The following is a 24,078-nucleotide window of genomic DNA, read 5'->3' as shown; positions in this document are numbered from 1 at the left end:
TCTCCCTTCAAAAAAAGATTTATTTATATGTATTATTGAGTGCATGCATTCATGTATGTGTGTGTGTGTGTGTGTGTGTGTGTGTGTGTGTGTGCACCTATGTGAGCATGAAGGCAGAAGAAGGTATCCAGTGCTCTCTTCTGTCACCCTCAGCTTATTTCTTCGAGTCAGGGTCTCTCCCTGAACTTGGGGTTCACATTTTCTTGGCTAAGCTAGACCCCAGCAAATACCATCTATCCTCTCGTCTCAGTCTCCTTTGGAATTGGGGTCACAGGTGTGCATGGGATGCCCAACTTGCTACATGGATGTTGGGATCTGAACCCTGGTCCTCATGATGTCACGGCAAGATGTCTTAGCCACTAAGCCAGCTCTCCAGCCCACAGTTTTCGACACTTAGGACCATCTTCCAGAACTGTCTTCCCCAAACCTGACAAATACCTGAATTAACTAGAAAGGCCTTTGGTACAACTCTGGATACTGAGTGCTGACAGACTAGTAGATGGTAAACGTCTCCATGTGGTAGAGGATGGTATGGATTTGGTCTGGGGTGTCCCACTAGCTTGCTGATGACCTTGGCAAATCACTTCCCTTCCCTGGATTTGGTTTCTTCCACTGGGGTAACTAGACTTGCCTCTGTGTCTTATTGGACTAGAGGCTAAAATATGATAATTTTCCCAATAGATTCATAAGTTCATTTAATTCTTCACTCAGGTACATAGAAAATATTCTGAAATGTACCTGTATAATATGGGAGGTCAGACTCTGGAATCCAGAATGAGGGCCCATGAAATGTCTGAGTAAACAAACCCACTCAGCCCAGGCCAAACCCAGCCCTAGCTGCACAGTCCTGGGGTTATGTGTATGGGTATTTTGTTTGCATATAGTCTGGGTAACATTTTTGTGCCTTGTGTCTGTGGATCTCCTGGAACTGCTATGAGGTACCACGTGGGTGCTGGGAATTGAACTCGGGTGGCCTGGGAGAACAGCCAGTATCTTAACCTCTGAACCATCTCGTCTAGCCCCCACAGAACTGGAATTTTAGGGGCCCTAGAGGTAAACAGTTACATTATTGAGAAATCTTTAGATTTATTTTATTTTTTACATGTACGAGCATTTTGACTGCGTGTATGTATGTGTACCCTGTGCATGCCTGGTACCCTCAGAGGTCAGAAGAGGGGGTTGGATCCCCTGAACTGGAGTCACAGGTGGTTGTAAGCCACCACACAGGTTCTGGGAACGGAATCCAGGTTCCCTGGAGAGTAGCAATTGCTCTTAATGGCTTAGTCATCTTCTGAGGGCTTTAGAAATCATGCCCAGTTCTCTTTCCTGTAAATGTTGCCATCTCGCTGACTACTGTTGTTCATTTTCTGTACTCTGGGAAGCTGAGTATAAAGTGGCTGGGATAAAGTGAATATGCAAGGCCACATAGCGGGTCGTAGTGAAAGGCCCCAGCATACTTGCTTAGCCTAACGCCATTTTGAGCAAGGCCTGAAAAGTACGGGGAAAGTTCAGTTAGAGGACATGGGCACAGGAACAAACAGGGTATCTGCGGTCGGCCACCTGGCCCCAGAACAGGGAACTAAAAGGTCAGAAAAACAACTTGTACCCTAGATAAGAGCCAAGTCAGCAGGCGTGTTGAGCTCGGGGAAAAACCACGAGCTGTCCTGAGCTTGAACCTGGCCTCATATGTATCGTCCAATCAGAACCCTGTAAAACATGGCCTCATATGAGTCGTCCAATCAGAACCCTGTAAACCATGGCCTCATATGAGTCGTCCAATCAGAACCCTGTAAACCATGGCCTCATATGAGTCGTCCAATCAGAACCCTGTAAACCATGGCCTCATATGAATCGTCCAATCAGAACCCTGTAAACCCGCCCTTCTGCTGCCCGACCATATAAAAACCCTCCACTCCAGCCCGTGGGCGCGCCAGCCTCCTGAGCTTCTGGAGTGACTGTGTCGCCCCGGGTACCCGTGTTCCGGAATAAAGCCTCTTGCTGTTTGCATCTGACTTGTGGTCTCGGTGTGATCTCTGGGCGAGGGTCTCTCCAGAGGGAAGACTACCTTCGGGGGTCTTTCAGTAGAACCAGGACTACTCAGTCCAGGGCGTGGTGGGTGCCAAAGAGTGTCTGGGGATCCTGGTCTTACAGCTTCAGCTACCCATAACCTCTGCAGATGGTGAGGCCTAGGCGAGGGGCAACACAGGTTAATGTGGCCTTGTGACACCTTGGTAGCCAGAGCGGGAGTGTCTGCGACAGGGCAGAAAGGGAGTTAGAGGCAGAGGATAGACCCAAGTGGGTGGGGCTTGGAGAGCTGGGTCCCAGACAAGGCAGAGCTCCAGGGTCCTTCCCATCAGGAGGATCCCTGGCCACACCACCACAGCTCAGAGCCAGTCCTTTCTGGCACACATTTGTGTTAATAAGTTTGTGTTATTATAATTTCTTTCTTTTTTCTTTTTTTAGTTTTTCAAGACAGGGTTTCTCCATGTAGCCCTGGCCATCCTGGAACTCACTCTGTAGACCAGGCTGGCTTCGAACTCAGAGATCTGCCTGCCTCTGCCCCCTGAGTGCTGGGATTAAAGGATTGCGTCACCACACCAGGTTTTGTAATTTCTAAGTGATAAGGTTACATTGCAACTTCTCTCTCTTTTCCCTTGTGAGGTCCTCAAGGGCAGGACTCCATTACAAGGCCCCATACAGCCTAGTGGAGATTAGTGGGTGATTAATGAGAAACCCTGGAGTAAACTATTAATAACGATCCTTCCCAAGACTGTAAAAAATGATCCATAGACATTCTGTTATTTACTCATTCATTAAAATCCTTGAGCTGGGCGATAGTGGTGCACGCCTTTAATCCCAACACTCGGGAGGCAGAAGCAGGCAGATCTCCGAGGCCAGCCTGGTCTACAGAGCAAGTTCCAGGACAGCCAGGGCTACACAGAGAAACCCTGTCTTGAAAAACAAACAAACAAACAAACAAACAAAACTTCATGCACATTTGCTGAATCATCAATAACATGCCTGGCTGGGGGTGTGACCCCTCGGTACAATGGGATCCTAGCTTGTGCAAGCCCTGGGTTCGGTTCCCAGCACCATACTAGAAAAAAAAAGGTCAAGACACCCTGTCTGTGTCCAAGGAATTGGTGGTGGGTTAGGGCGAAGCAAAAGCAGAAAATACAGAGAAGAGCATATGCAAATTGAGAGGAGGGTCATGGGAGGTCCCAGGAGGGATGAGTCAGGGCTGGGCTTTGTGAACTAGGGGCACCAGGCTACCATGGACATCTGGGATGGGATGTGTTTGGTCTTTTGCTGCTCCCGTCGAGGGAGCGATGAGTGAAACAGCAGTTTTGATTTGAACATGGGACGCTTTGCATTTTACATCTATATCTCAAATTAGCCTAACTGCAGCAGGAGCAGCAACGAGCAGGAGCTGGCTATTTCTAAAAAAAAAAAAAAAAAAACCAAAAATACCCGTTTTTGTGTTTTACCTGTGCTAGTTTCATGCAGTACCCATAGAGGCCAGAAGAGGGCACTGGGTCCTTTAGAACCGATCTATTCAAATAGATGGCCACGTCAGGGCTGGAAATCCAAGGCAAGTCTCTGGAAGAGCAAGGAGTGAGTGCTCTTCACCTCTGAGCCCTCTCTCAGCCCGCTGGCTGTTCCTAAGAGGTCTGTTTACCTGTGTTATCTTGACACCACCCTTCTGAGCAGGGGAGGCCCAGAGAGAACTTGAGGAGGAGGGAGATCGCTGACTTCCTCACTTCCCTGAGTGATGGAAGTAAAGACATGTTTGGGATGTGTGTGTGTGTGTGTGTGTGTGTGTGTGTGTGTGTGTGTGTGTGTGTGTGTGTAGGATATATGTCTGACCCTGTGACAGGCAGATTACCCAGGTTCTGCACTGGATGTTTGGCAATGTATTCTTCTAGAAATCTCCAACCCCAGATAGTCCTGAACCGAGCAAAGAAGCAGGTAAATCTCCAACCCCAGATAGTCCTGAACCAAGCAAAGAAGCAGACAGCGAAAGCCAGCTGGGGCTGTCCTAAAACTTTCTCCACACGAGCTTGCATGTCACAGAGGGGACCTGAATGTCCCCACCAACAGCAGTGACTTTCTTCGAGTGGAGCTTTTTGGCTAGCTATTAAAGCAGTAAAAACCAGGGCCTTCCAGGGAAAGCGACCCAGGGTACCCGGCCACAGGCATCTACTAGCCTCAAGGCCTATTCCAGTTTGTGCGGCTGGTTACCAAGCCGGTCAGTTGTGCTCTAGCTTTGGCCCTTTGATAGCCAGCCTGGCTTCGTGGTCACCACTAAGGCAGGGGCCTCCCTGATGTCACTTCAGGGAAGAGTCAGACCCGGGAGACTTTACAAATCCTGGTTCACTTCTGTCTCCATGTCCCCAGGATTGGATCTGTAGTGTTGACACAGTTCTTACCCTGCTTCCCACATTCTGGGTTCCCTAACGTACTAGTCTTGGGGGCTGAGGGAGTAGGGGGAGTTTCCTTGTTGGCCAGAGCTGCAGTTATGTCAGCCTGCAATAAAGACTTTTTTCCCCCGATGGTTGTCGCTTTCTCCTCTCTTCCTTCCTGTTGGCCATTGAGACTGCATCTGTGACCATCTCTTTGCCCAGCCCTGGGTCGGGCCAGCTTCCACACTACAGAGAATCTAACCATTGGCCCTGCCACCAGATGCCCAACCTGTGGCCTCGCTGTTCCCTGCATGAACCTTTCCTTTTGTGTGTCCTGACCCTGAAATCTCTCTGGGTGATGCCTGCTTTTCCACCCCATGGAAATGACCTGTCTGCCAGTGCACCATGCTCACAGAATCCTCTCCTGACCATGGGAGTAGAATAGACAGCTGATGGACTCTGGCATCCGAACATGGATCTTGACTGAACTGGCCGCTGTCCTCTGTTGACACTCTTGACTAGAGCGTGTCTGATCACGATAGCTACTGAACTCTCAACACACACTGTCACCTGTGAAACCACCTCTTTCTGTGACAGTGAATTTGCAGGTGGCTAAAAACTTCTCAGTACTCCTCCTCACCACCCAAAGCGCTCTGGGGACAGGCACCCCATTCACTCCTGTTTACAATGTCTGGCACGTGTTTATTTTTGGATAAAGCACCACGGCTAGACTGCCCCCAATTCTAGTGCCAGTCATTTCTTTTAGTATTAAAACTCTAGTTAGAAAAGTAATATATGAGGTTGTAGGGCTGGCTCAGCAGTTGAGCACTGGTTGCTCTTCCAGAGGACCGGGGTTCAGTTCCCAGCACCCACATGGCAGCCCATGCCCTCTCCTGGAGTTCTTGGTCGCCAGGCATGCAAGTGGTACACAGACATACATGCAGGCAAGACACCCACAGGCATGAAATAGAAAATTTAGGAAAGTAATACATATTTACTGTAGGAAAATTGGAAACATACTTTAAATATATGAAAACAAAAACTAGTCCATTCCTTTGAAATAGCTGTAGAAAATGTTTGATGAATTTCACCATGTATGAATGCCTCATGTATGAATTCACCATGTATAAATGCCTCATGTATGAATTCACCATGTATGAATTCACAATGTATGAATGCAACATGACTCAGGTGACAGAGCTGGATATTTGTGTTGCTTCTGTGTTGTTTTTGTTTTTAGATTTATTTTATGTGCTCTAGCTGCATGTACACCTTTATGCCAGAAGAGGGTATCAGATCCCACTAGAGATAGTTGTGAGCCACCATGTGGTTGCTGGGAATTGAACTCAGGACCTCTGGAAGAGCAGCCAGTGCTCTGAACCTCTGAGCCATCTCTCCAGCCTGTTTTTGTTTTTTGTTTTTTGTTTTTTTTTGTTAGTTTGATTGGTTGGTTGGTTATTTATTTATTTAATTTTATGTGTATGAATGTTTTGCCTGCATGGATGTATGTGCACCATGTGAATGCCTGTGCCCACAGAGGTCACAAGAGAATATTGGATCCCCTTGGAACTGGAGTTACAGTTAAACTACCATGTGGTTACTGGGAATTGAACCCAGGTCCTCTGCAAGAACAGAAATGCTCTAACCTGTTGAGCCATCTCTCTAGTCTTTTGGTTCCTTTTATTGACAATCTAAATAGAGCTGCCCTGAACATCCTTCTGCATCAATCCTTGTATGAGTCTCAGACTTAAGATTTTCTACCAAAGATTATTTCTACCAGATAATTCACAGGTTTAGGAGTGGAATGCTAAGGGCCCTATGTAGACTAAAGGTTCTTCAGAGCGGTGGCACTAATCTGCAGGGCTCTGCTGTGGAAGGTATGAGAATTCTCCCCACCAGAACACTGTCATTCAAGACAAAATAATATTCAAAATGGAAAAGTAAAGCACAAGAGGGCTCCTGTCTTGCTTGTCCTGGGTGCTGGGGCCATGCACATGCTGGCAAGTGCCTCACCATTGAGGCACCGTGTCTTCAGTCAGTCACCAGGAGCCCTTGACAACAGCACTTGACAATTCTTGACATCTTGCACTGGATGATTCCTAACTGTATGATCTGTCCTGATATGTGAGATGGCTCAGCATCCCTGGCTGACCATTAGATGATGGTGTGATGGTGGTGCCCTTCCTCCCCATTTTCATAACCCCAAATACCTCCAGATAGTCCCAAATGTCCCCTGGCAACAAAACCACCCCTAGTTAGGAACAGCTGTGTCACACTGCATGACCTCTTTATTGGCTTTAAGTAATAGGACCAACTCAAAACAAACAAGAGGAACCTGTGCAAAGAATCTTAATGGGCTCTTGGAACCCAGGGGCAGGGATGCAATGGGCCTTCTCTTTGTGGATCAGATTCTTTCTTTTCTCTTGTTGCAGATGGGCTTTCTGTACATGCTTCAGTGCATGGCGAGAAAGGACACCTCTAGCAGATCTGAAGCTAATGCGAAGTCAAGACCACGGTAGAATCTCTTTCCAAATCCAGATTCGTAGGGAGGGACTCTGATTGACCTGGACTGTGGTGGGTCGTGCATGGCTGATCCAGTCAGTGCTGCTGTTCATTGAGCACAGGACACAGGGTCCTTGGAGTCTTGCTGTAATTGCTATGCAGATGTGCAGTTCCTGGAAAGGAAGCGGGAAGGAAGCAGCTGGACCACTGGTGTAGGAATCCCCTAGACAGTGTACGTTTGAAGGAGGTTTAGGGAGTTCACGCACAAGTGTGCAGATATCCAAGCTGCACAGTGCCTGAGAGAGAGGGCAGGGACCATCTTCAAGCTTGACTGTTACCTCAGTCCCACTAGACTTCTAGCTAGGCCTATGGGTGACAATTACCACGCCACCCAGCCTTTGGTTTAGGGGCCTCTGTGGGGCAGCATAGCTTACTCAGGCAAGTCCACTCTAGAGAGAGAACTTGAGAGTCTGGCATTTGCAAGTCCATAAAGATGTTTTATGTAGGAAATTGCTGCCGTCTGCCTTCATGGTGCTGGCTGGAGTGTGCAGACACTGATGTAGCGCAGGCGAACACTACTCCTGTGCACTCAGGGACTCAGTCTCCGCCTCCAGGAAGGGGGCAGTTGGTGCTGGATCAGGACTGCCCTGAGGCCCAGCCCCTGGGTGGCAGGTTATTGCCTGAGAGGACCCTGCCCTGAGGGCTGCAGGATCACCACCAGTTGTTTTGACGCAGTGCTTTCTAAGGACTGCCCACCTCCTGCCAAGCCATAAATATCCCAAAGTCTGAATATGATCTATTCACCCCTGTGCCCAGAACTTGGGCAGTGTGGTTGTTTTAAGAATTTATTGATTTTTATTTTACGTGTATAGGTGTTTTCCCTGCATGTATGTCTGTGCATCACATATGTGTCACATGCCTGGTGCCCATGGAGGCGGAAGAGGGCATCGGATTCTCTGAAACTGGAGTTACAGATGGTTGTGGTTGCTGGGAATTGAACCCAGGACCTCCGGGAGAGCAGCCAGTGCTCTTAACCTCTGCACCATCTTTCCAACCCCACACATTGTGCAGCAGAGCAATAAGTGAGCCTCACCTTGTGCCAGGGTATGTGTGAATAACCCACAAAGCCAATGCTTTTATTGTGGTCATTTCACAGATCCTGAGGTTGGAGCCCAGGAAGATGCCATGTTTATGATCACCCAGTACCAGTGCCCCTACTCATCAAAGGGCTCCTGGGTTTCTTGAGGAAGAAGGACAGCTCAGGGGCAGCGTGTTCCCGATCTGTTGAGCAATGGGTGGACTTGGGAGTTCAGAGTTTCTCTGAAGAAGTAGTGACCACAAATACCTTTATTGCAATAAGATGTGTGCAGCTTCCTCAATATATCTGCTTTCCCTAAGACAAGATCTCACTATGTAGCCCAGGCTGGCCCCAAATTGTGATCCTTCTGAGTGCTGGGATTACAGGCACATGCCACCATGCCTTGCTTGCAATATACTGTTTAGGGTTGTTTTGGGGCTGTTTGTCTTGTTTTGTTTGAGGCAGGGTCTTACAGTCTAGGCCTGGTGTTGAGTTTACTATGTAGACCAAAGTGGCCAAACACTCATGGGTAACCCTCCTCTAATCCTAGCACGAGGGAGGCAGAGGCAAGCGTATCTCTGGGAATTTGAAGCCAACCTGGTCTACTGTTGTAGAATATTTGTTTACACTGTGTGAAGAAGATATGTCTCTGTGATTGATTAAATAAAGAGCTGAGTGGCCAATAGCTAGGCAGGAGAAAATAGGTGAGACTTCCGGGGAGAGAGAGGAACTCTGGGAAGAAGAGAGCGGTGGGAGACACCATCCAGACATGGAGGGAGTCAGACATACAGAATGGAGGGGAGGTAAATAACATGTGGTAGAATGTAAATGAATAAAAACAGGTTTATTTAAGTTATAAGTGCTAGTTGGGAGCAAGCCTAAGCTAAGGCCAAGCTTTCATAATTAATGATAAGTCTCTGGGTCATTATTTGTGAGCTGGTGGCCCAAAGCAAAGTCCGACTACAGTCTACATAGTGAGTTTCAGGCAAGTTAGGGCCGCACAGACAGGCCCTGTCTTGAAACAAAAATAAAAGCAAGCCGGGCAGTGATGGCACACGCCTTTAATCTCAGCACTTGGGAGGCAGAGGCAGGCGGATCTCTGTGAGTTCGAGGCCAGCCTGGGCTTCAGAGCGAGCTCCAGGACAGGCTCCAAAACTACACAGAGAAACCCTGTCTTGAAAAACCAAAAAAAAAAAAAAAAAAGCAAAAACCAAATACTTTTCTAATTAATATCATTTTAGATGCTGTGCCATAGAGGCAGCCATCATCTCCACCCCAATGAAGGAATTAAACTCTAAGAGAAAGGACCCTTCCAAGTCCCCACAGCCTGGTGCTGGGACCTCATCCGCCCTCTGCAGCAGCTCATGAGAGTATTGGATTGTTGCCAGTTTACAGATATGGTACATGAGACTCATATCCGCAAACTAGTAAGTAGGAGAACTGAGGTTCAAACCCAGACTGGGGGGCTCTTCAGCACCAACTTGCTTCTCAAGAATGGTCCATCTTTGTTGAATGAGTGGCAGGGGGAGAGGGAGAGATGGGGGAAGAAGAGACAGGGTGAGGAAGAAGAGAAGGGAGAGAGAGAGAGAGAGAGAGAGAGAGAGAGAGAGAGAGAGAGAGAGAGAGATGATAGAGATAGACAGACAGACAGACAGATAGATAGAGAGATAGTTATCAAGCACATTATGGGAAATGATAGGAGGAGCAGATGGTAAAAGCAGAGTGGATGCAATCAGTGCTTGCCCTGAAGGGTACCTGAGTGGTTGTTGATTGACTGACTGATACACACTAGAGCCGAAACATCTATCCTGCCTCAGCTCCTGCTTTTATTCTGGTGAAAATAATCGGTGGGTCAGAGTCTGAGTCTTTTTCCTGGGTGTGTTGGAAGGATACCACTGGGCACTTTAGTACTGAGCTGCCTGGAGAGCAGGTAGCCTGAACTGCAGATAGTTATTTTGGGATGTCTAGGACATCAATTAAAAATATTCAATCAACCATCCCTGGAGGCTCCAGCTTTGTTACAGTATATTTTAGGGGAAGACACTGGGGTATTCAGAGGCACTGAGACCTGAGTGCTCCCCTGTAGCTAGAGTTTTCCTCTCCGGGTCCCGCCAAGCCCTGGCAGTCCCGTAGCCTACTTATAAAATAAACATACAGACGCTTATATTATTTAAACTGCTCAGCCATTAGCTCAGGCCTATCATTGTCTAGCTCTTACTCTTATACTCAGCCCATTTTTGTTAATCTATATGTCCCCATGTGTTTCGTGGCTTTACCTGCTGCCTTTACATGATGCTCCCTGGACAGCAGGCTGGTGTCTCCTCCTTTCCGCCTTCCTGTTCTCCTAATTCTCCTCTCTGCTAGTCCCTGGCTACTGACCAATCAGTGTTTTATTTATCAATCAATCATCCACAGCACTCCCCTCCTACGCGCCCCCCCAGGCCTAGACCACTTCAGTGGTACCCACTGTTACATACTCTTGGAGAATTCCCACAGCCTTACCAGACACCCTGTGCCAGAAAACCTTACTATATATTCTGATGTACAAAGGTCACTTTCCCAGGTGGTGAAAATATAATTGAGGGTTTGTTCTTCTCCTTGGGGAATGCCCGATGTCCTGCCTTTGATCTACAAGGCTGGTTCTCTGAGCTGGCATGCTTATTTGGTGAGTCAGAGCATCCCTGCCCTTCAAGGGAGCAGATACTCCATGTGGGAAACAGGGATGTGGAGATGATGGCTTTGACAGAGACAAGGGGCAGGTTCACACAGAAGCTGAGGTGAAGCCAGAGACCCTGGAAAAGACTGTATCCACCTTAGAGAAAGCCAGATACAAGATGGCGTCCAGGACTCCGAGGAAGTGGGTGGGCTTCCCTGGGCCAGTTTTGAATCCTCTTCCTGGAGGCATGAGGCAGGCATGAAGATGGGAGGAATCCTGAGGCTGACGGGAATGGGCCCTCTCTTGCTTGGGAGGCTGGAGGGAGTCACCCAATAACCAGCACAGGCTGAGGATGTCCCTTTTATGCAAAAAGAGGTAATAGGACAGAGCATGGAAGGTCTGCATCTTTGACTAACAGAGAGTTCGGGTGGGCAAGAAGGGACTTGGGTGGTCTGTAGTCAGCAGTAAGCCAGAATTTGGTGGCCTTTGACCTCACTGCGTTTAGAGATTTCTTAGGGAGTGCCCTATATGAAACCTGCTCTTAATTACCTTAAAGGAGAGAAACCGTGCATGCAATTAAGGTCATTGATGTAAGTTCTAGAACCATCTGTGTGAATCCACAGTGGCAGAAATGAGAGCATGGTAGACCCAGTGGGGGTTTTCTGAGGCAATGGGAATATTTATTCCATATCCTGATTTATGTGCTGGTTATCTGGGGTATACACTTTTTAAGCATATTAAACTGCTCACTTAAAACCTGTGCATCTTACTGAACATAAATCATATATCAAATAAATAAGCAAAATCATCTCGTCACACTATGTTTAGAGGGGAAAATTTTCTTCTTCTCTACTGTGGGGAGGTGGATGGCTGCCTGCTCCACCCCTGCCCCGGGGTAGGAAGCAGTTGGGTGAACTTGAAAGTCTGTGGCTTTTGACTCAGTCATTGATTCTAATCTTGTTCCGCCATTGCTATTGTGATCTTAGATGATTGGATTTCCAGTGTTCTAACTCCTAAAAAATGGGCCGGGTGGTGGTGGTGGTGGTGGTGCACGCCTTTAATCCCAGCACTCGGGAGGCAGAGGCAGGCGGATCTCTGTGAGTTCCAGGCCAGCCTGGTCTACAGAGCGAGCTCCAGGACAGGCACCAAAACTACACAGAGAAACCCTGTCTTAAAACATGCAAAGCAAAGCAAAACAAAACAAAACAAAAACCCAACCAAACAAACAAACAAAATGACTGGGCTGGGCTGGGGTGAGGTGGGATGGGGCGGGGCCTGTGATAACCAAAGGAGCCTATGGGCACTTTGCTAGTATTCTTCGTTTACCTCCTGCAGGAAGCCTTCCCCGACTTCCCACGGCCTCTGCATGTGCCTTCCTCACCTCCACACACCAACTTTGGTGCGTGTGTGATTCCGGCCTCCGTGTCAACAACAGTGTACTCTGTCAGGAACAGAACCTTGTGGTGTTTGGCAGATAGCCATTCTATAAATCCTCAAGCACCCAGATCCTGCCACATTGTATCTTTGTGGTCCCTGTGATGGCTAGTCTTGGTTGTCAACACGAGTACATCTGAAATCAACTAAAAACACAAGCTGCTGGGCACTCCTGTGAGGGAGTTCCTTAATCAGATGATTTGAAACAGGGAGATCTACCCTAAGTCTGGGTCACACCTTCTGGTGGCATTGCAGGTAAAAGGACATGGAGGAGGGCAGCTTGGCCCTGTCCTTGCCTGTCCCGCCCCCCTTTTACCGGCAAAGTTGTCTATCTTGTTGCTGCGGCCAGTAGCAAATCTAACTTCTTCAGGATTCCAACTTAGATGAAAGGCAAGTAGCTCTCCAGGAATCTTCCAGGAGTCCAGCACCAGATTGGGACTGCTGAGACATCCAGCAGTTATGAGGTTCTCGGCCTTTCTGTGGCGAGGCAGCCACTGCAAGACTAGCCAGACCACAGGCCGTAAGCCACTGTAATAAATAAATTATTTAACATATTATATATTCATTCTATCATTTTTTGTTCTTGAGACAGGGTTTCTCTGTATAGCCCTGGTTGTCCTGGAACTCACTCTGTAGACCAGGCTGGCCTTGAACTCACAGAGATCCGCCTGCCTCTGCCTCCCAAGTGCTGGGATTAAAGGCGTGCGCCATCACCACCCAGCAGTTCTGTTTCTGTAGAGAATCCTAACACAGCTCCCGTCTCCTCCTACCCTCTGAGACCTGCATCTCTACTCCCTTCTCAGTAGACATGTATCTCTACTCCCTTCTCGGGGACAAGGCCTGGGCCTTGCTCAGCTCTGCATCTCTCCTGTTTATTATAAGATGTGTTCAGTAAGCACTTGGCCAGTGAGTAACTGAGAGGTGAATTAGAGCACACACGACGACGAAGGACAGAATGCTTGAAAGGATGCATGTCCTAGTGCATGTGTGAAGGAGGGGGTCAGTAAGTGTGCAAGTGGGGAGGGGTGACTCAATAAGTAAGAATTAAAGACATTCATGGGAGGAGATTGGTTTCCTTCTAGAGGATTGTATAGTGGTGGTGACCAGATGGGCTAGTTCCGGAGTCCAGAGGAGTCCAGAACGGGACAACCTGACGGACAGCACTAGGGAAGGGTCTGATAGCCCCATATGTACTCATGGTGGAGCCTCCCTCTGTCCCTCTGTCCCTCCATCCCTCCGTCCTTCCATCCCTCTGTCCCTCCATCCCTCCGTTCTTCCGTCCCTCTGTCCCTTCATCCCTCTGTCTCTCCATCCCTCCGTCCTCCCGTCCCTCTGTCCCTCCATCCCTCCGTCCTCCCGTCCCTCCGTTCTTCCGTCCCTCTGTCCCTTCATCCCTCTGTCTCTCCATCCCTCCGTCCTCCTGTCCCTCTGTCCCTCCATCCCTCTGTCCCTCTGTCCCTCCATCCCTCTGTCCCTCTGTCCCTCCATCCCTCTGTCCCTCAGTTCCTCCGTCCCTCTGTCCCTCCATCTCTCCCTCCCTCCATCCCTCCGCCCCTCCGTCCCTCTGTCCCTCCATCTCTCCCTCCCTCCCTCCCTCCGCCCCTCTGTCCCTCTGTCCCTCTGTCCCTCCGTCCCTCTGTCCCTCTGTCTCTCCTTCCTTCCTTTTGTTTCTCCATCCCACTGTCCACTGCACTTCCAAGGAGACAGTAGTTGAGGGGACTGAGGCAGGAAATGCTTCCGAGGGCCAGGGCCGGAGAACCCGCCGCCAGTGACTGCCCCTTCCCCAATCCCCTTGCCTCCCCTGACACCATGCCCCTGAACAGATGCCCCCTCCCCATCTTTCAGCCGCAGAGCAGAGTGCCTGTCAGGAGTTTGCGTATTTATCTGCTCTGTAACATTTACAGGGATTTAGTGTTTAATAACTGTCACTCCAATATATCTTTTCTTAATCCCTTCAGATCTGCTGCTGTAGCAATTTTAAATATTTATCAACACTGTTTGTGTGTTCGCTGGTTGGGTTGCAATCTTCATGTAATTAAAGATTTACAACACTCCGCCTGAGATTTACCCAGGCTTGGTGAGATTACAGGGGAAGGGAAGAGAGAGCTGGTCTTGGAATCTGCGGTTTGGAATTTGAAACTGGAGTTGCTCTCCTGGGAAAGGCTCCATGGGGCTCTCCTTTACCACTCCTTCCCACAGGTATTCAGTGCATAGGGCATGGAGGGTAAGACACAGGCCACGTGTCCGAACTCTGCCTCCCTTTAGGGGGTGGCAGGAGGTAAGCAGAAAAAGACCTCTGCTGATTTGCAATTTTTATTTTAGTGGCAGAGACAAGAAATAAGGAAATGATTTTTTTTCTTTTCTTTTCTTTTTTTTTTTTGCAGCGGCTCTATGTACTCTGTTCAGGGTGTCCACGGGGACATGAACATCATCCTCTGGCCAATTCAGGTACCTTGTTGTCAGTGAACTTCCAGGGGAGTTTGTTAGCTGAGCATTCCTTGGAATCTAAACCTCCAGACAGAAATCTCAAACTGACCTGAGGTGTGAGGAGGAAGGCCTGGCAGCTGCGTAGCCGCACCCAAGCGTCCTTCAGGAGCTTATGACATAGATGACCTAGGCCGCTGGGGTACGTGGTCAGTCTCTCCTAACCAAAGTGCACCCGCCCCTCAGCGTGTGGAGCCAAAGCCTTGGGCTCTCCCGTCTTCCTGGAATTGTATCTTCAGCTCCAGAACAACATTTTGTTTTTCCTTTTTTATTTATTTTAATTTTACGTGCATTGGTGTTTTGTCTGCATGCATGTCTGTGTGAGGGCGTCAGATCTTGGAGTTACAGACAGTTGTGAGCTGTCATGTGGATGCTGGGAATTGAACTCAGGTCCTCTGGAAGAACAGTCAGTGCTCTTAACCGCTGAGCCGTCTCTCCAGCCCCGGAAATGATTTTCAAAAGAAATCGTTTTTGATCACGAATGATGAAGGAACAATTCCTTGGTTTTCTGCTTCTGTTTTGTTTTTTGTGGTTCTGGGGGTGAAAGCAGGTCTTGTGCCCTCTTGGCAAGTGCTCTGCCACTGCGCACATCCCTAACCTATAGTTATTTATTGCAAGCAGTAGAAACTAGTTATGCACTGGGCGGCGGTGGCGCACGCCTTTAATCCCAGCACTTGGGAGACAGAGGCAGGCGTAGCTCTGTGAGTTCGAGGCCAGCCTGGTCTACAGAGCGAGATCCGGGACAGGCACCAAAACTACACAGAGAAACCCTGTCTCGAATGACAAAAACAAAACAAAACACCAGAATTTAAACATAATGGATGCCAAGTACATAAATAAACGAAATATACTTACTATGAAGAAATTCATATGAATGTCATCCAGCTTGTAATAGCAATAATGCAAAAAAAAAATCAGAGCCATTCGATAAAGCAATTTTGACTTTTGACATGAGCTAACCCAGAGGGTAAAGGCACCTGCCTCCAAGCCGGAAGACCGGAGTTCGATCTCCACATAGTAGGAGAGACCAGACTCCCGAAAGTTCCCTCTGACCTTCACACAGGCATTTACTGTGGCTGTAAACTGTAAAAAAATGTAAAATAGAATTTGTGATGGAATTATTATGTAAATAATAACTGAAATATTCAACTTTTTAAAACTGAATTTGTTCTGTACCATCTTATTTAGAAATATATTTTATACTTTTTTCTTTGAAAAAAAAAAGAAGAAACTGGCTATGGAAAACCTGGACATTTCTGGAAGGATAAGGAGAGGTCAGAGGATCAAAGAAAAGAGAAAAAGACAAAAGAAAAACACGGTTGGGCACTGGGCTGTGTTGTGGGTCTTCATGACAGGACACATCTAACAGTGACTCTGTTTGTCACTCTTCACAGGGAAGGCGAGGATGGAGACCAGTGGGTTTTGACTGACACTGTGGCTGCGTGGAGAATGACCAAGGAGGAAGACAGAGATGGCTTTGCAGAACTCTTTATGACATGGTGATAGTCGCTCAAAGTAAACAACTCTAGTACTATTTCTCCTCAGGAGTAGCCATGGGGTAGAAAACAGAAATCTGCCAGTTGGCCACAACGGGTTGTTGATTCATTTACTCGGAAAGACAGATAGCCCGAGGCAAGGGTCTCACTGATTCCTCTGCGTTGTGAATGATTCAGCCAGATGGACTGAATCTGGGAGGGGTAAGATTCAGGGCTTGGTGATAGGGACTTTTAGGAAAAAGGGTTTGTGTATGAGCCTCTTGGAGTGAGCACTGTCGATATCCACTGAATTATTACTGGTAACCGGGTAGACAAGATGGCCCACTTTTTGCCTGTCCGTTAATATTCATCACCAGTGACACAGGGTTTGTTTAGTCTGCTGCAAAACAGTGGTTCTGGTGACTCAGCTGAGGGAGCAGCTTGGGCTTAACCACATGGACTCACTGAGACTTACCTAGATACTGCCATTTTTGAATGTCCAACTTTCTGAAGGAGAAATCAACCCTGAGCTCATGATTTGGTACCACCAGCCAACCAGTGATTTGAGTTCCCTGACATGGAAGGGTTTCACAGTCTCCTAGAACAGGCATTCCCAGTGGAATAAGGCTACCATCAACCAGTGATTTTTATAGTGATGGGGGTCTGCCGGCCTTTGGTCTTTGCTTGCTTCTTTGCCGAAGGTTAGATTCCTGATGAACTAGGCAGAGAGACCTTGCTGCTACAGATAGATCAAGAGTCCAGAGGCAGGTCTGGAGAGATGGCTCAGCAATTAAGAGCATTGGCTGCTCTTCCAGAGGACCTGAGTTCAATTCCAAGCACCCACATGGTGACTCACAAGCAGCTATAACTCCAGCTCCGGGGATTCGACACCTCCTGGCTTCTGTAAGCACCGGGCACACATGTGGTTCATAGACATACATGCAGGGAAAACACTCAAAACATAAAACATTTTCTTAAAAGAGCCCAGAGACAACCAGTGAGATGGTATGTGAGTCGGGAGCAGTGACCAGAGTGAGCGAAAAGCCATTAGCTCCGTTCATGCTTGGCATGGGCTCAGTGTTGCAGTATGGTGAGGTGTGTTGGGGGCAGTATGTGTACTGCGTGCTAGGGAGGGAAGAGAGTGGAGGGCAGTTTCTGTTCTCTCATCCAGTCAGGATCTAGCATGGATTCTGCCACAGTAGCTCATACACTGAGTGGTAAAAACAATAAATAAATAAAAGAGTGAATTAATCTAGATGTCCTTTGACCTGCGGTGATTGTCTAGCCTGTCCCCAGCCAGGAGGGACGTCCTTTGTTAGCATTCCCCAGTTAGAAGCCGCCTTTGCTGAAATCTGTCCGGGCTTACATTCGGAGGCATCCTGCTCTCTGTGCACTAACCGCACGTGAGCTCAAACCTGTCACACGCACGGACCAATGGTGACGATGAGCTTCGAGGACTTGCTCAAGGTCGCACAATTAGTAAATAACAGAGCCAGGAACCAAGGCAAAAAGCCTTGGACTCTGCAGCTTGAGTGCTGTCTGCACTGCTCGAGTACATATTCAAACTGCAGCTGTCACCTCCCAGGAGCCCCGTGTTAGCTAGTGTGTCTGTTAGATAAAGTCTCCCCTGGGCTGAAGGATGGCTTGGTGGGTGAAGGCCCTTGTCACCAGGCTTGATGACCTGAGTTCAGTGCCGGCATCTGGATGATGGAAAGAGAGAAGTGACTCCAGCAAGTTGTCCTCTGACCTCCGTACATCCATGCCAGGTGTGTGCACATGCACATGCACATGCACAATAAATGTGATGAAAATTTTAGAGAGAAAGCATTCCCATTTTGTTCAGTGGAAACACACCTCCCTATTTAATTCACACGTGCGGTTCTAAGTGTTAGCTGAGAACTTTCCTCCTTTCTTCTCCACGGCTTTCTGGGTCTCAGAGGCCACCATACATCCTGGTCCTACCTAGCCCCACCCCATACCGAAGGAGCTCTAATTCTCCAGACTGTGACTCTCAGGTCAAGCAAGGTGAAGACTAGCCAGTGCAGTTTCAGGCTTATTATTTGCTGTCTAGACACTGCAGTCATTAATCCCATTTCACCTCACATTAGGTTTTTTGGCAAGAGAAATTCTGTCACCGGTCTGGTCTTCTTGACTGAATCACTGAAGAGCATGGCTCAAACAGGAAGTCCTAGGAGAGGGCAAGACCTGCAGGCTTCCCTGGGTCACCTGCGATTCTGGAGCCGGTATCTAAGTACCAGGGCGAGAGGAAAGGGGAGTGGGCCGCACACAACCGAGTGCTGCGCTGGTGTGGGGTACTTGGCGACTGTCTTTTCTGAGGAGTCCGCAGGTGCTTGTATGCAGATGCGCACACGGCGGAGCAGGAAAAGCCAGAGCAGCGGCTGAGCCTCATCTGCCCACATCTTTCCAGTCTCACTTGAAAGCCAAAGTCCAGACTGAATGGAGCTTTGCACTGCATTGTGTTCTCCACATTCGTTTGCCCCACAGGGAGATAAAGATGGCTGTTCACACCTGTGCGGAAACCCAGACATCCAGAGGGCAGCCTGTGGCAGGACTTGGAGCAGTCTCCGAGCCCTAGGGCCCAGCACCGCTGAACAGGTCTTGTCCAGCCTCTGACTGCCGGCTGGTGGCTTCAGTTCTGTAACGCATGTCTCCCATGGAGCCTATGATAATTGCCTTTGATTTCCTCCTAATTGAGATTGCATGTGGCTCCCGATGGTTACTCCATTGACCTTCTGGAGTCCTCCAATGGGGGGTTCCGGGGGAACCCTAGTGTGTGCAGCAGGCAGAGGAAGGCCGAGTAGGCTTCAGCTCTCCTCCTCTCTGGCATTTGCTCATCTTTTCCGTCCTGGATGCTGTCTAGTCTCCAGGGTGGCCAATGAGAGAGGGAGTCTGAGGAGCCTGACCCCTCGGAGAACTTTAGAGCCCCTGCCCCCGAGGGGGTGCTTTTTCTCTTATTATGTGCGTTTGAGTTTGTAAGCATCAGAGCTCAGTAGCTCGGTGCTTTGCCTGGACCTGGGGAGCAGCTTTGCCAGCAGTAAAGAAGTCTGTGCATTACCAGGAAGAGGCCTAGATTTGGGTCTCCGCTGTGTGACCTTGAGTATATTATCCAATGTCTCTGAGACTGGGGTTTCCTATCTATCTGTTATCTGGGGAGAGAAATGCTGCCTTGCCCACCTGACAGTATTGAGCTGTGGACGGGGAAAGGGTCTGTAATGTTAGGTGCTGGGATGATGAAGGTGCTAAGGCTGGGCATTAGCATCAGTACTCTGGTTGTGCCAGCAGGTGTGGGGTGGTGGCTTCCCTTCTCACTCTGGCTTATTGTGAGGTTTTTTTTTTTAAAGATTTATTTATTATGTATACAGTATTCTGCCTACATGCATGCTTGCAGGCCAGAAGAGGGCACCAGATCTCATTACAGATGGTTGTGAGCCACCATGTGGTTGCTGGGAATTGAACTCAGGACCTCTGGAAGAACAACTAACCGCTGAGCCATCTCTCCAGCCCCCTTATTGTGAATTTTAAGAATGATTGTGAGTTTATGGTGGGAGTCAGGGTTGCTTACAGAGCCATGGTGGTGAGGTTATTCCCCAGTAGGAAGGCTCATGAGTCGGGGCATTAATACTCTGAATTCCTTAGTGCCAGGCACACCGACTTTAGGGAGTCAGGTGGAATTGGGAGCAGAATTCAGCTCTGGCCAGGCCAGGTGGGCAGAACTGTGCACGGCAGTCTCCAGGCCGGACCCTGTGGCATCAAATACACAGCCGCTCTAAGGCTTGCAGCCATCTCCCTCCCAGCACAGTGAAGACTGCTGTGCCCTGCTGAGTTTGGACTTGGGGGCCCTGCAGCCAGGAGCAGGGAAGACTTGGATTCTCAAACCTGGTGCAGTCTATAGGAGCCCTGGGCGGCAGGGTTTCCTGCCAAACTCAGGAGGATTTCTGTTCCGACGTCTCTGCCTGAACGATCCCAGGTTTTCTCCCTGGCATCAAGAGGATGGTAAAGGCCGTCAGAGCCTGGGGTTTCCACCAGAGCAGGGAAGCATCTTAGTCCCCTGTTCCACACTGCCCCTTGTGAGCTGTGGCTTGGGGACAGATTTCACCACTTGCCACAACGAAGGAGGTACCAGAGGCCACAGAGGCCATAGCTCTGGAAACATTGGACTCTGGTCCACACTCTGGGCCTGAGACAGGGTAAGTCACAAACACTTTCTGTGTCTCAGGTTCTCCGTCCACAGAATGAGGTTCATGCTCTCCACCTCAGCACAGTGGAGTTTCAGGCAGTGAGACTGCCCTGGGCAGCACTGCCGTGGTTGGCTCGTGACGTCATACATTTGCCCAAACCCAAGCAAGGCACAGAAGCATTGAGAGTGAGCGCTGGGTGACAGTGATGTGTCCCTGAAGGCTGTATAGTCGGCTCACCCTGAGGCTGGACACTGAGGAGGACACGACATGGAGGGGGTGCTATGTGGGAATTCTGTACCTTCTGCTCAATTTTCCCGTCAGCCTAAAAGATTTAAAAAGAAGAAAAAAAGAAAGTCGTGGCTGGAGATAAGGCTTGGCGGTTATGAGTAAATGTTCTTGCGGAGGATCAGGGTTCAGTTCCTAGCACTCACCGGGAGGCTTACAAACCACCTGTAATTCCAGTTCCAGGGACCAACGCTCTCTTCTGGTCTCTTCAGCACTGGGTATGCGAACAGTACACAAACATACATACAGGCAAAACACTCATATACATAAAATAAATAAATAAGTCAAGGAATCAGCAAACACCAAAACAAAAAAGTCATCAACAATGATGACTAATAATTATTACACTTAAGACTTGAATATTCGGCGGGTTTGTATGTGTGTGCACGCACACATGTGGAGGTCAGAGAACACGGAGTTAGGACTCACCTTGGGTCCTGGGACTTGAACTCACGCCATCAGGTTTGGTGGCCAGCACCTTTACCAGCTGAGACATTTTACAGGCCTCGATCTTTCCTCTTTCATCTCCGTATCAAGTCTTGGACCATGCATCACTGTGGCAAGATCAGGAGGATGGGATCCCACCTGTCTCCTGACGCCTCCCGCCTGCCTGCTGAGCACAGGAGTGGGTGGCCATGCTCTTAAGGGTTTGTTTTATTCATTGCCCTCAAGGCCTTCATTTTCTTTATTCCTCCCGAGCCTGCTGGAAGGCATGATACCTCAGGAGCTGAGTAACGGCAGGAGATTCCTCCAGAAGTGTGTGTGTGTGTGTGTGTGTGTGTGTGTGTGTGTGTGTGTGTGTGTGGTGAGGGGTTCTCTGAAGAGAGTCAGAGAAGGGGCTGGAACAGCAGCTGAGGTCCTGGGTTGTCATTTCCAGCCCCGAGGTCTGGGGAGCCCTTGGCTCTCAACTATTTTTTTAAAATACAAAGCAGGCTACAGCCAGGGGAATCCTTCCTGTGTGGTGTGGACGGGATGTAAAATGGGGCAGCCCCTGTGGAAAACAGAATGGCCGCTCTTTCCACGATTAAAAACGTTTAACAAAGTGATCTAGCAATCCTGCCCCTGAGTGTTCACCCTCTGGAACTGAAAGCAGTCGGGAGGAGCCAGGAGCCAGGAGGTGAAAGCAGTCCTGTACACTGATGGACAGTGGATAAATATGACACCACGTGACTGCACAAGGGGATCATGATCAGCCCGGAAAAGGAGGACAGTTCTGAGGCTTGCCACAGCACACGTGAACCCTGAGGACATTGTGCTAAGTGAAATAAGCCAGCCACAAAAGGAACAATACGATTTGAGTCCATCTGCAAGGGAGGTACCCGGAATAGCCAGATCTGTAATGACAGGAGGTAGAATGGCTGTGACTCCGGCCGCAGGAGACAGCAAGGAGCTGTTTTGTGACCCAGTTTGAGGTTTTAAGATGAAAGATGATCGGGAAAGTGGTTTGTCGCGTGCACATTAGCACTGGCAAGGATTTTTGACATCATAGGCTAGGTCAAGCGGAGGCTGGGCTAGGAGGAAAGTGTAGGCAAGAGGCTTCAGATTGTAAGGCAGCTGGTTCACTGTAAATATTTGCATACACTTACAGAGGGTTTGGAATATATATATTTTATGTAGCCCAGGATGGCCAGGAACTCCTGATCTTCCTGGCTTAGTCTCCTGGGTGCTGGGATTACAGGTGTGTACCACCACAAGTGGCTAGATGATGCGCGCGCGCGCGCGTGTGTGTGTGTGTGTGTGTGTGTGTGTGTGTGTGTGTGTGTGTAGCCACAATTTAAAATAAAATAAAGTAGCTGGGAGTAGAGACATGCACCTTTAATCCCAGCACTTGGGAAGCAGAGGCAGATGGATCTCTGAGTTTGAGGCCAGCCTGGTCTACCCAGTGAGTTCCAGGACAGCCAGAGCTACACAGAGAAACCCTGTCTCAAAAAAAAAAAAAAAAAAAAAAGGCAAATAAATAAATAAACAAACAAGTAGTAAAATAAATGAGATCATTTTAATAATAACCATGAGAGCAGAGGCTAGGATGCCTGGGTGAAGGTGGGCTGTCCAAAGCTCCTTCCTGGGATCAACAGGAAGTGAGGGACTACCAGCTGTGCTCAGACTCCCACACCTGTGCTGCCTCCCAGGCTAGGGTCTGGGCTTCCCAGAACCTGTCACTCACTGGGGACTGGTGAGAACACAGAGAGGCAGTTGAAGGAGAGAGAGCTGGGTCTTTGGTCCTCAGACGGGCAGGGATCACAGCGACTACGCCCCCTTGCTGTACCCGCCCTCCCCCCCATGTACAGACTCATAACTATTTTCCCCTTAATTTTGATCTTGTCCTATTTCTTCTCTGTGAAAGTAGTGAGTTCTATACCCAACTAGGGGTTCTGCTTTATCCACCCACCTGCTCATCTTCTGGAGTCCGGCTGGAGGTGGGATGGGTGGGGTGCTAGGTAGGAAATCCTTTTCTTCTCATGGGAACATCAGTATGGAGGGTAAGGTTGATTGCTGTTGACCTTCTTCTCTCTCAAGCGTGATTTTTGCCCTTCCCTGTTCCCTTCTGGTGAAAGACCTGCTGAGGCCCCTGGGCACAGGCTGACTGGCAAGCACACTCTGTGTGCTGGGCTGGAAGTGCCACGGGGCCTGCCTGGCTTCCTTCACCACCGAGAGCTCCTTCAGTTCTCAGCCTTCATCGGCCGTGGCAGGATCCATCGCCATGTTTATGCTCTTGAGATGTTGACCATAAGCACTGCAATTTGATTTTCAGTATGCTTGGCACAGAACTGGTACTTGGGCATCGGTTGCCTGGGCATTCTGGGCATCAGTTGACTAGAATACAGTGGTGTCTATTGAGGAGAAAGGAGACAAGTGGCTGTGGCCATGGTGCCTGTCTTCCTCAAAAACAAGCTTGCTCCCTTCTCATGGCAAAGGCTTTCTGAATCTCTGGGTTCTCCAGCTCTTAACCCACACTCTCCTTAATCTATCATTGATTATCACAAGCGCCTTGGACACAATATAGAAGTTCTTTTACTGGTTAACAATAGACTCCTTTAGCAAACAATGGACTCTATTTCTTCTTGACTTTCAAAGCAGAATCTTATTTGAAAATTATTTTATTTCAAATTATGTGTATGAGTGTGTGTCTGTGTGTGGGTATATGCATGTGCATGCAGGTGCCTGTGGTACTTATGGGTGAGGATTCCCTGGAGTTGGAGTTACAGGGGGGTTGTGTGTGTTACCCTGTGGGTGCTGGGGATCAAACTTGTTTTTTTTCTTCATTTAGAAAAAAAATTTTTTATTGATTTTTTGCATACCAACCACAGATCCCCTCTCATCCCTCCTCCCACTCCCCCCAGTCTCCCCCCAACTCACCTTTCACCCCCTCCTCCAAAAGGGTAATGGCTCCCATGGGGAGTCAGCAAAGCCTGGTACATTCAGTTAAGGAAGGACCAAGCCCCTCCCCACTGCATCAAAGTTGAGGAAGGCGTCCCACTATAGGTAACAGGCTCCAAAAAACCAGCTCATGCACCAGGGATAGATCATGATCCCACTGCCAGGGGCCCCTCACACAGATCCA

General features: G+C 48.8%; 1 long non-coding RNA gene across 1 annotated transcript; it reads left to right on the top strand.

Moving 5' to 3' along the window:
* The first annotated feature begins 3,483 nt into the window (after positions 1-3,483).
* Positions 3,484-22,442, top strand: LOC128109685 (uncharacterized). The gene is made up of 3 exons (XR_008217893.1): positions 3,484-8,009; positions 9,225-9,410; positions 14,458-22,442. It is a non-coding gene; the product is annotated as an uncharacterized LOC128109685 (long non-coding RNA).
* Positions 22,443-24,078: the final 1,636 nt, after the last annotated feature.

The sequence above is a fragment of the Peromyscus californicus genome, unplaced genomic scaffold (genome assembly GCF_007827085.1).
Source record: "Peromyscus californicus insignis strain IS unplaced genomic scaffold, ASM782708v3 Scaffold_14__1_contigs__length_90479793_seg_2, whole genome shotgun sequence".
NCBI lineage: Eukaryota > Metazoa > Chordata > Mammalia > Rodentia > Cricetidae > Peromyscus > Peromyscus californicus.
This window is presented reverse-complemented; position numbering and strand designations above follow the sequence as displayed.